The 9,872-nt window shown below is 55.8% G+C and overlaps 1 long non-coding RNA gene across 1 annotated transcript; it reads left to right on the top strand.

Annotated features, from left to right (window-relative positions):
- The first annotated feature begins 4,114 nt into the window (after positions 1 to 4,114).
- On the top strand, positions 4,115 to 7,738 carry LOC142494483 (uncharacterized). Its single transcript, XR_012801474.1, has 4 exons — positions 4,115 to 4,446; positions 4,540 to 4,644; positions 5,741 to 5,806; positions 7,627 to 7,738. It is a non-coding gene; the product is annotated as an uncharacterized LOC142494483 (long non-coding RNA).
- Positions 7,739 to 9,872: the final 2,134 nt, after the last annotated feature.

Here is a 9,872-nt window from a genome sequence, read left to right on the forward strand (position 1 = left end):
TCCCCATGCTGTCACTCTATCTCCCCATGCTGTCACTCTCTCCCCATGCTGCCACTCTCTCTCCCCATGCTGTCACTCTCTTTCCCCATGCTGTCACTCTCTCTCCCCATGCTGTCACTCCCTCTCTCCCCATTCTGTCACTCTCTCTCCCCATGCTGTCACTCTCTCTCCCCATGCTGTCACTCTCCCCATGCTCTCTCCCAATGCTATCACTCTCTCTCCCAATGCTGTCACTCTCTCTCCCCATGCTGTCACTCTCTCTCCCCATGCTGTCACTATCTCTCCTCATGCAGTCACTCTCTCTCCCCATGCTGTCACTCTCTCCCCCCATGCTGTCACTCTCTCTCTCCCCATGCTGTCTCTCTTTCTCTCCCCATGCTGTCTCTCTTTCACTCCCCATGCTGTCTCTCTTTCTCTCCCCCCATGCTTTAACCTCTCCCCATATTGTCACTCTCTCTCCATGCTGTCACTCTCTCTCCCCATGCTCTCTTCCGATGCTGTCACTCTCTCCCCATGCTGTCACTCTCGCTCCCCATGCTGTCACTCTCTCTCCCCATGCTGTCACTCTCTCTCCCCATGCTGTCACTCTCTCACCCCATGCTGTCACTCTCTCTCCCCATGCTGCCACTCTCTCTCCCCACATGCTGTCACTCTCTCTCCCCATGCTGTCACTCTCGCTCCCCATGCTGTCACTCTCTCTCCCCATGCTGTCTCTCCCTCTCTCCCCCCATGCTGTGTGTCTCTCTCTTCCCATGCTGTCTCTCTCCCTATAGTGTGTGTGTGTGTGTGTGTGTGTGTGTGTGTGTCATTCTGGGGCCTACCTTTCACTGTGCAGCATGGGTGGGTGGGGGTTAGGAAGCCATCTTGAGCAGCAGACACCTCACTGCTGGGGCTCCGCCGACACAAATACTGCCCCCACCCTCTGCAGCTAACACCACCCCCACCCTCTGCAGCTAACCCCGCCCCCACCCTCTGCATATTACCCCACCCCCACCCTCTGCATCTTACCCCGCCCCAACCTGTGCCGCTAACCCCACCCCCCACCCTCTGCATCTTACCCCGCTCCACCCTCTGCAGCTAACACCACCCCCACCCTCTGCAGCTAACCCCGCCCCCACCCTCTGCAGCTAACACTGCCCCCACCATCTGCAGCTAACACCGCCCCTACCCTCTGCCGCTAACCCCACCCCCACCCTCTGCATCTTACCCCGCTCCACCCTCTGCAGCTAACCCCACCCCCACCCTCTGCCGCTAACCCTGCCCCCACCCTCTGCAGCTAACACCGCCCCCACCCTCTGCCGCTAACACTGCCCCACCCTCTGCCGCTAACCTCACCCCCCACCCTCTGCAGCTAACACCGCCCCCACCCTCTGCAGCTAACACCGCCCCCACCCTCTGCCGCTAACCCCGCCCCCCACCCTCTGCATCTAACACCGCCCCCACCCTCTGCCACTAACCTCACCCCTCACCCTGTGCATCTTACCCCGACCCACCCTCTGCAGCTAACACTGCCCCCACCCTTTGCAGCTAACACCGCCCTCACCCTCTGCCACTAACCCCACCCCTCACCCTCTGCATCTTACCCCAACCCACCCTCTGCAGCTAACACCGCCCCCACCATCTGCAGCTAATACTGCCCCACCCTGTGCCGCTAACACCGCCCCCCACCCTCTGCAGCTAACCCCGCCCCCAACCTCTCAGCAAACCCCACCCCCCCACCCTCTGCTGCTAACCCCACCCCCCACCCTCTGCAGCTAACCCCACCCCCCACCCTCTGCAGCTAACAACACCCCCCCACCCTCTGCAGCTAACCCTGCCCCCAACCTCTCAGCTAACCCCACCCCCCCACCTTCTGCAGCTAGCCCCACCCCCTCCACCCTCTCCATCTAACCCCACCCCCCCCCTCTGCAGCAAACACCACCCCCATCCTCTGCAGCTAACCCCACCCCCCACCCTCTGCAGCTAACCCCACCCCCCCACCCTCTGCAGCTAACCCTACCCCCCCCACCCTCTGCAGCTAACCCTGCCCCCAACCTCTCAGCTAACCCCACCCCTCCACCCTCTGCAGATAACCCTGCCCCCCACCCTCTGCAGATAACCCTGCCCCCCCACCCTCTGCAGATAACCCTGCCCCCAACCTCTCAGCTAACCCCACCCCCCCACCTTCTGCAGCTAGCCCCGCCCCCTCCACCCTCTCCATCTAACCCCACCCCCCCCTCTGCAGCAAACACCGCCCCCATCCTCTGCAGGTAACCGTGCCCCCCCACCCTCTGCAGATAACCCCACCCCCCCACCCTCTGCAGCTAACCCCACCCCCCCACCCTCTGCAGCTAACCCTGCCCCCCCACCCTCTGCAGCTAGCCCCGCCCCCTCCACCCTCTCCATCTAACCCCACCCCCCCTCTGCAGCAAACACCACCCCCATCCTCTGCAGGTAACCGTGCCCCCCCACCCTCTGCAGCTAACCCCACCCCCCCACCCTCTGCAGCTAACCCCACCCCCCCACCCTCTGCAGCTAACCCTGCCCCCCCACCCTCTGCAGCTAACCCTGCCCCCAACCTCTCAGCTAACCCCACCCCCCCACCCTCTGCAGCTAGCCCCGCCCCCTCTCCATCTAACCCCGCCCCCCCCCCTCTGCAGCTAACCCCGTCCCCACCCTCTGCAGCTAACACTGCCCCCACCATCTGCAGCTAACACCGCCCCTACCCTCTGCCGCTAACCCCGCCCCCCCCTCTGCAGCTATCCCCGCCCCCACCCTCTGCCGCTAACCCCGCCCCCACCCTCTGCAGCTAACACCGCCCCCACCCTCTGCCGCTAACACTGCCCCACCCTCTGCCGCTAACCTCACCCCCCACCCTCTGCAGCTAACACCGCCCCCACCCTCGGCAGCTAACACCGCCCCCACCCTCTGCCGCTAACCCCGCCCCCCACCCTCTGCATCTAACACCGCCCCCACCCTCTGCAGCTAACACCGCCCCCACCCTTTGCAGCTAACACCGCCCCCACCCCCTGGCACTAACCCCACCCCTCACCCTCTGCATCTTACCCCGACCCACCCTCTGCAGCTAACACCGCCCCCACCCTCTGCAGCTAATACTGCCCCACCCTCTGCCGCTAACACTGCCCCCCACCCTCTGCAGCTAACCCCGCCCCCAACCTCTCAGCTAACCCCACCCCCCCACCCTCTGCCCCTAACCCCACCCCCCCACCCTCTGCCCCTAACCCCACCCCCACCCTCTGCAGCTAACCCCACGCCCCCACCCCCTGCAGCTAACCCCACCCCCCCACCCTCTGCAGCTAACCCCACCCCCCCACCCTCTGCAGCTAACCCCACCCCCCCACCCTCTGCAGCTAACCCCACCCCCCACCCTCTGCAGCTAACCCCACCCCCCCACCCTCTGCAGCTAACCCTACCCCCCCACCCTCTGCAGCTAACCCTACCCCCCACCCTCTGCAGCTAACCCTGCCCCCAACCTCTCAGCTAACCCCACCCCCCACCTTCTGCAGCTAGCCCCGCCCCCTCCACCCTCTCCATCTAACCCCACCCCCCCCCTCTGCAGCAAACACAGCCCCCATCCTCTGCAGCTAACCGTGTCCCCCCACACTCTGCAGCTAACCCTGCCCCCAACCTCTCAGCTAACCCCACCCCCCCACCCTCTGCAGCTAGCCCTGCCCCCTCCACCCTCTCCATCTAACCCCGCCCCCCCCTCTGCAGCAAACCCTGCCCCCCATCCTCTGCAGCTAAACCCACTTACCCACCCTCTGCAGGTTACCCTGCCCCCACCCCCTGCAGTTAGCCCGCCCTCAACCTCGGCAGCTAAACCCACCCCCACCCCTTGCAGCTAAACCCACCCCCACCCCTTGCAGCTAAACCCACCCCCACCCTCTGCAGGTAACCCCATCCCCACCCTCTGCAGGTAACCCCGCCCCCTGCAGTTAGCCCCGCCCCCAACCTCGGCAGCTAAACCCACCCCCACCCTTTGCAGGTAACCCCGCCCCCACCCCCTGCAGTGAGCCCCGCCCCCAACCTCGGCAGCTATTTTTAAACTTTATCCGCAGTTTGAAAAATCACAAGACGTTTTATCCAACTTTTTCATTGAACATTTCTAGAGAAAAGTAGCAATGTCGCCAGAAGCGTATTTCCCAATATTTAGCATCTGTACTAATTGGTGTAAATGATACTTCATATAAAGCAGGTTATGGGGCACAGTATTAAATGACCATAATATCTATTATCACATTCCAGTATATGGATCTCCCATTATCACAACCTGGGAACCTCTGACAGCTCAGGGGCTGAGCTCAGAATGTGACACATTCGCATTCTACTGCCATTTTCAAAAAATACATGTTTACCTGCGACCTGACTTCCATGGTTACAGCCACACCGCTCTGTACCAGAGTTCTGTGCCACCACTTGCTGCCATATCCAGTGTGGATCTGACAGGTAAGTTTCTTCTGAGACGCAGCAGAGATTTCAGACATTTCACCGCTCATTTAGATCATATTTATAACAAGGGGGTTTATTTGTCATCTTCAGGACACATCCACAACTTTTTGTCCAAGTATTTGAGTCTCAGATTGCGAGGATCATCCTACTGTATTTTTAAAGCAGCGAACATTTCCCGAGATGGAGCGACGCCGGGTAAGATCTGATAAAAGGACAACCTTAGAAGGCATCAACACAAAGTCTGATGTGGCATGTAACAGAATTAAATAGGGGTGAGATCTGACTACCTGGGGTCCCCGTGTGTTTAGAGGCTCCCATAGAGAGCCAAAGCGTTGATCAGTTCTATTCAATAGTATTGTATATATTTATTTTTTGCAAAGCCCTGGTGTGCCTGCTTTTTCTTTTTATATCTATATATACATAAACACACGTGTGTATGTGTACAGTATGTGTGTGTGTATATATATATTTATATTATCGGCGCAATGTTTTGGTTATACAGTATATATACATATATATATATATATATACACATATACACACACACACACACACACACACGCAGATTCCTGCTCCTAAAAAAGTAAGCACAATCAGTAATATTCTCGCACTCACACTAAAATGCGCACTAACAGATTGATACACTTGTAGAAACACAGCCACAATACGGCAGCTTAGCATAGAGCCACACTATGTGATATAACACAAATTCACACTTCTCATTATGCTTTACAAACACACATACACACAGTAACTATCAGACAGTAACACACACACTAATGGTTACAAACACACAAAGTAACTATCAGACAATACCACACACTCACAATAATGGTTATAACACACGCACACACAGTAACTATCAGACAGTAACACACACTCATTCCGACACACACACTAATGGTTACATACACACTCACACAAAGTAACTATCAGACAGTAACACACACACTTCCCGACACACACACACACACACACACACACACACACACACACACACACACACACACACACACACAGTAACAATCAGACAGTAACACACACACACTTTCCGACACACACACTAATGGTTATATACACGTGCGCCCTTTCATTCTCACTACACACACACGCTCTCTGTATACACTTCTAGCACATGTAACACTACAGTTTGTAGTGAGAATGTTCCCATTAGAACGGTTTATCTGTGTAGCCCCACGGATTTTGGGTTCAACACCCTCAAACCTCCCATACAGCAGCAGGAAATGCGTATGAGTGAGGAATACATCTCATTATATCCTCTGTATCACAGGCATGGAAAGCTGAAGAGCAAGAGGAGGAAGTAGTCCCCCAGCTTCCTCCCGCCGGCGATGTTCAGGTAAATGGGACTGGCAGAGCTGTGAATCAGCTGCACATACGATACTATTAGCTGCTGTACAGGACACTGATAGTAGGATAGTCTGCAACACTTTACAGTATAATTATACAGAACCTGCTGGGGATCTCTTCCTGCAGGTTAGCTGGGTCATGTTTCCACAGGTCTCATGGGATGGGAGAGACCCCAGCCCCTTCCCCAGCCGCGCCCCCCCGAACAGAGTTCCCCAGCTCCCCCCCACCCCCGCGCAGCCCGCCCCTTCCCAAGGCTCCCCCTGAAGTGGGGAGTATAAGGGGGTATTGGGCCTGGGAAGGGGAATGTAGGGGGTACTTGGACTGGGGAGGGGGGTAGTAGGAAGTACTGGACCTGGGTAGGGGGATATTTGGGTGTCCTGGGCCTGGGGAGGAGGGTATTAGGGGGTATTGGGCCTAGGAGTATTATGGGGTATTAGGCCTGGGGGTATTAGAGGGTATTGGGCCTGGGAGTATTAGGGGGTTCCGAGCCTGGGAGTGGAAGTATTAGGGGGTACTGAGCCTGGGGAGGGGCGTATTTGGGAGTACTGGGCCTGGGGAGGAGGGTATTAGGGGGTATTGGGCCTGGGAGTATTAGGGGGTACAAGCCAGGGTGTATTAGGGGGTACTGGGGGTGGGATTATTAGGGGGTATTGAGCCGGGTGATGGGAGTATTAGGGGGTACTGGGCCTGGGAATGGGAGTATTAGGGGGTTCCGAGCCTGGGAATGGGAGTATTAGGGGGTTCCGAGCCTGGGGATGGGAGTATTAGGGGGTACTGAGCCTGGGGAGGGGGGTATTAGGGGGTATTGGGCCTGGGAGTATTAGGGGGTACAAAGGGAGTATTAGGGGGTACTGGGCCTGGGGGTGGGAGTATTAGGGGGTATTGAGCCGGGTGATGGGAGTATTCGGGGTACTGGGCCGGGGGGTTGGAGTATTAGGGAGTATTGAGCCGGGTGATGGGAGTATTAGGGGGTACTGGGCCTGGGGGTGGGAGTATTAGGGGGTATTGAGCTGGGTGATGGGAGTATTAGGGGGTACTGAGCCTGGGGTGGGGGGTATTGGGCCTGAGAGTATTAGGGGGTACAAGCCAGGGAGTATTAGAGGGTATTGAGCTGGGTGATGGGAGTATTCGGGGTACTGGGCCTGGGTGATGGGAGTATTAGGGGGTATTGAGCCGGGTGATGGGAGTATTCGGGGTACTGGGCCTGGGTGATGGGAGTATTAGGGGGTATTGAGCCGGGTGATGGGAGTATTTGGGGTACTGGGCCTGGGTGATGGGAGTATTAGGGGGTATTGAGCCGGGTGATGGGAGTATTAGGGGGTACTGGGCCTGGGAGTATTAGGGGTACTCGGGATAAGGGTATAGTGGGAGACGGTCCTCAGAGGAGAGAAGATGAGGACTCTCAGGCTGTAGATGTAAAGGAGACAGAGGAAGAGGTGCAGAGCTTTCTCATCTTATAGCCGAGTGTAACTGTGTGACCGGGAGAGGGGATTCCCATAGAGACACATCAGCTAATGTCCATCTGCAGCATCATGTAACAAAATCTTCAGCGGGAACTGGACAGGAAAACGAGGGATCCGCTAATAACAGACAAAACAATGACGTACAATGCACACGGGTTATCAATTATTTTTCAAATGGTATAAATGGTTCTGTGATTTAACCCCTTCAGTGCCAGAGAGGCAAGCAAAGGCTTTGCTGTGCTTGTTATTTTGCTCGGCGATGCGTTTCCTGCCCCATGTGGCACAGGAGCTCTTGCGATACAGAGTATCACTGCCCCTGGTTACAAACACTTTGTATCTCCTGCAGGTGGTGGAGTACACGGCGGTGGAGTACACGGCGGTGGAGCCGTTCGTTCTCTCACCGTCTGGATCGCCCTGCAGCAGCAGCCCAGGAGCCAGCATATCTACGCAGGAGGAGGAGTGGGTGTGGGAGGAGGAGGTGGTGGAGTACACAGTGGTGGAGGAGGTGGTGGAGTACACAGCGGTGGAGCCGTTCGTTCTCTCACCGTCTGGATCGCCCTGCAGCAGCAGCCCAGGAGCCAGCATATCTACGCAGGAGGAGGTGTGGGTGTGGGAGGAGAAGGTGGTGGAGGAGGTGGTGGAGTACACAGTGGTGGAGGAGGTGGTGGAGTACACTGTGGTGGAGTACACGGTGGTGGAGCCGTTCGTTTCTCTCACCGTCTGGATCGCCCTGCAGCAGCAGCCCAGGAGCCAGCATATCTACGCTGGAGGAGGAGTGGGTGTGGGAGGAGGAGGTGGTGGAGGAGGTGGTGGAGTACACAGTGGTGGAGGAGGTGGTGGAGTACACTGTGGTGGAGTACACGGTGGTGGAGCCGTTCGTACTCTCACCGTCTGGATCGCCCGGCAGCAGCCCAGGAGCCAGCATATCTACGCAGGAGGAGGAGTGGGGTGTATGAGGAGGGGGAGGTGTGTGAGTGGGATGATGATGATTGGGATACGGTGTGGGAGGAGGAAGAGGAGGTGTGGAATGATGATGATTCGGATGATGATGATGATGATGATGATGGGGGTACGGTGTGCGAGGAGGAAGAGGAGGCGAGGGATGATGATGATTCGGATGATTCGGATGATGATGATGGGGGATACGGTGTGGGAGGAGGAAGAGGAGGCGAGGGATGATGATGATTCGGATGATGATGATGATGGGGGTACGGTGTGGGAGGAGGAAGAGGAGGCGAGGGATGATGATGATTCGGATGATTCGGATGATGATGATGATGATGATGATGATGATGGGGATACGGTGTGGGAGGAGGAAGAGGAGGCGAGGGATGATGATGATTCGGATGATGATGATGATGATGATGGGGGTACGGTGTGGGAGGAGGAAGAGGAGGCGAGGGGATGATGATGATTCGGATGATGATGATGATGATGATGATGATGATGGGGATACGGTGTGGGAGGAGGAAGAGGAGGCGAGGGATGATGATGATTCGGATGATGATGATGATGGGGATACGGTGTGAGAGGAGGAAGAGGAGGAGAGGGTTGCAGGGAAGTGCTGCTTCCCCTTCCCATGCTGGGCAGAAGACCCCAGCCATGTGCAGCACAGGGGCCAGGGAACAGGAGCATTCTGGGTTCCCTGAGAAGATGGGTACAGCGTTGGAGAGGCAGACAATAGCAGGAGGTCTGCAGGACAGGCTGAGTGACAGGAAGGGGGCACATTAAAAAATATTTAGAAAAAAAATTATATCACAAACTGTGCCCCCCCCCCCCCCCTCCTTTTTTTGCTTGTCTCCCTCTCCCCCATCTCTCGTCCCCATCCTCTCCCCTCTCAGCCCTGTCCTCCTCCTCGCTCCTACCGCTGTAATCCGATCACCCCCACCGGCATCCGCGTGTGTGTGTGTGTGTGTGTGTGTATGTATATATGTGTGTATATGTATATATGCGTGTATATGTATATATGTGTGTATAAGTGTGTGTATATGTATATGTATATATGTGTGTATATGTATATATGTGTGTATATGTATATATGTGTGTATATGTATATATGTGTGTATATGTGTGTATAAATATATATATATGTATTTGGGGGTTGGGGATTATATGTATTTGGGGGGTTGGGGTTTATATGTATTTAGGGGGGGGGTTGGGGTTTATATATATTGTGGGGGGTTGGGGTTTATATGTATTTAGGGGGGGTTGGGGTTTATATGTATTTAGGGGGGGTTGGGGTGTATATGTATTTGGGGGAGTTGGGGTTTATATGTATTTGGGGGAGTTGGGGTTTATATGTATTTGGGGGGGTTGGGGTTTATATGTATTTGGGGGGGTTGGGGGTTTATATGTATTTGGGGGGTTGGGGTTTATATGGATTTGGGGGGGTTGGGGTTTATATGTATTGGGGGGTTGGGGTTTATCTGTATTTGGGGGGGGGTTGGGGTTTATCTGTATTTGGGGGGATTGGGGTTTATATGTATTGGGGGGAGGGTTGGGGTTTATCTGTATTTGGGGGGGGGGTTGGGGTTTATCTGTATTTGGGGGCGTTGGGGTTTATATGTATTTGAGGGGGGGTTGGGGTTTATA

The sequence above is a fragment of the Ascaphus truei genome, chromosome 5, assembly GCF_040206685.1.
Source record: "Ascaphus truei isolate aAscTru1 chromosome 5, aAscTru1.hap1, whole genome shotgun sequence".
Lineage (NCBI taxonomy): Eukaryota > Metazoa > Chordata > Amphibia > Anura > Ascaphidae > Ascaphus > Ascaphus truei.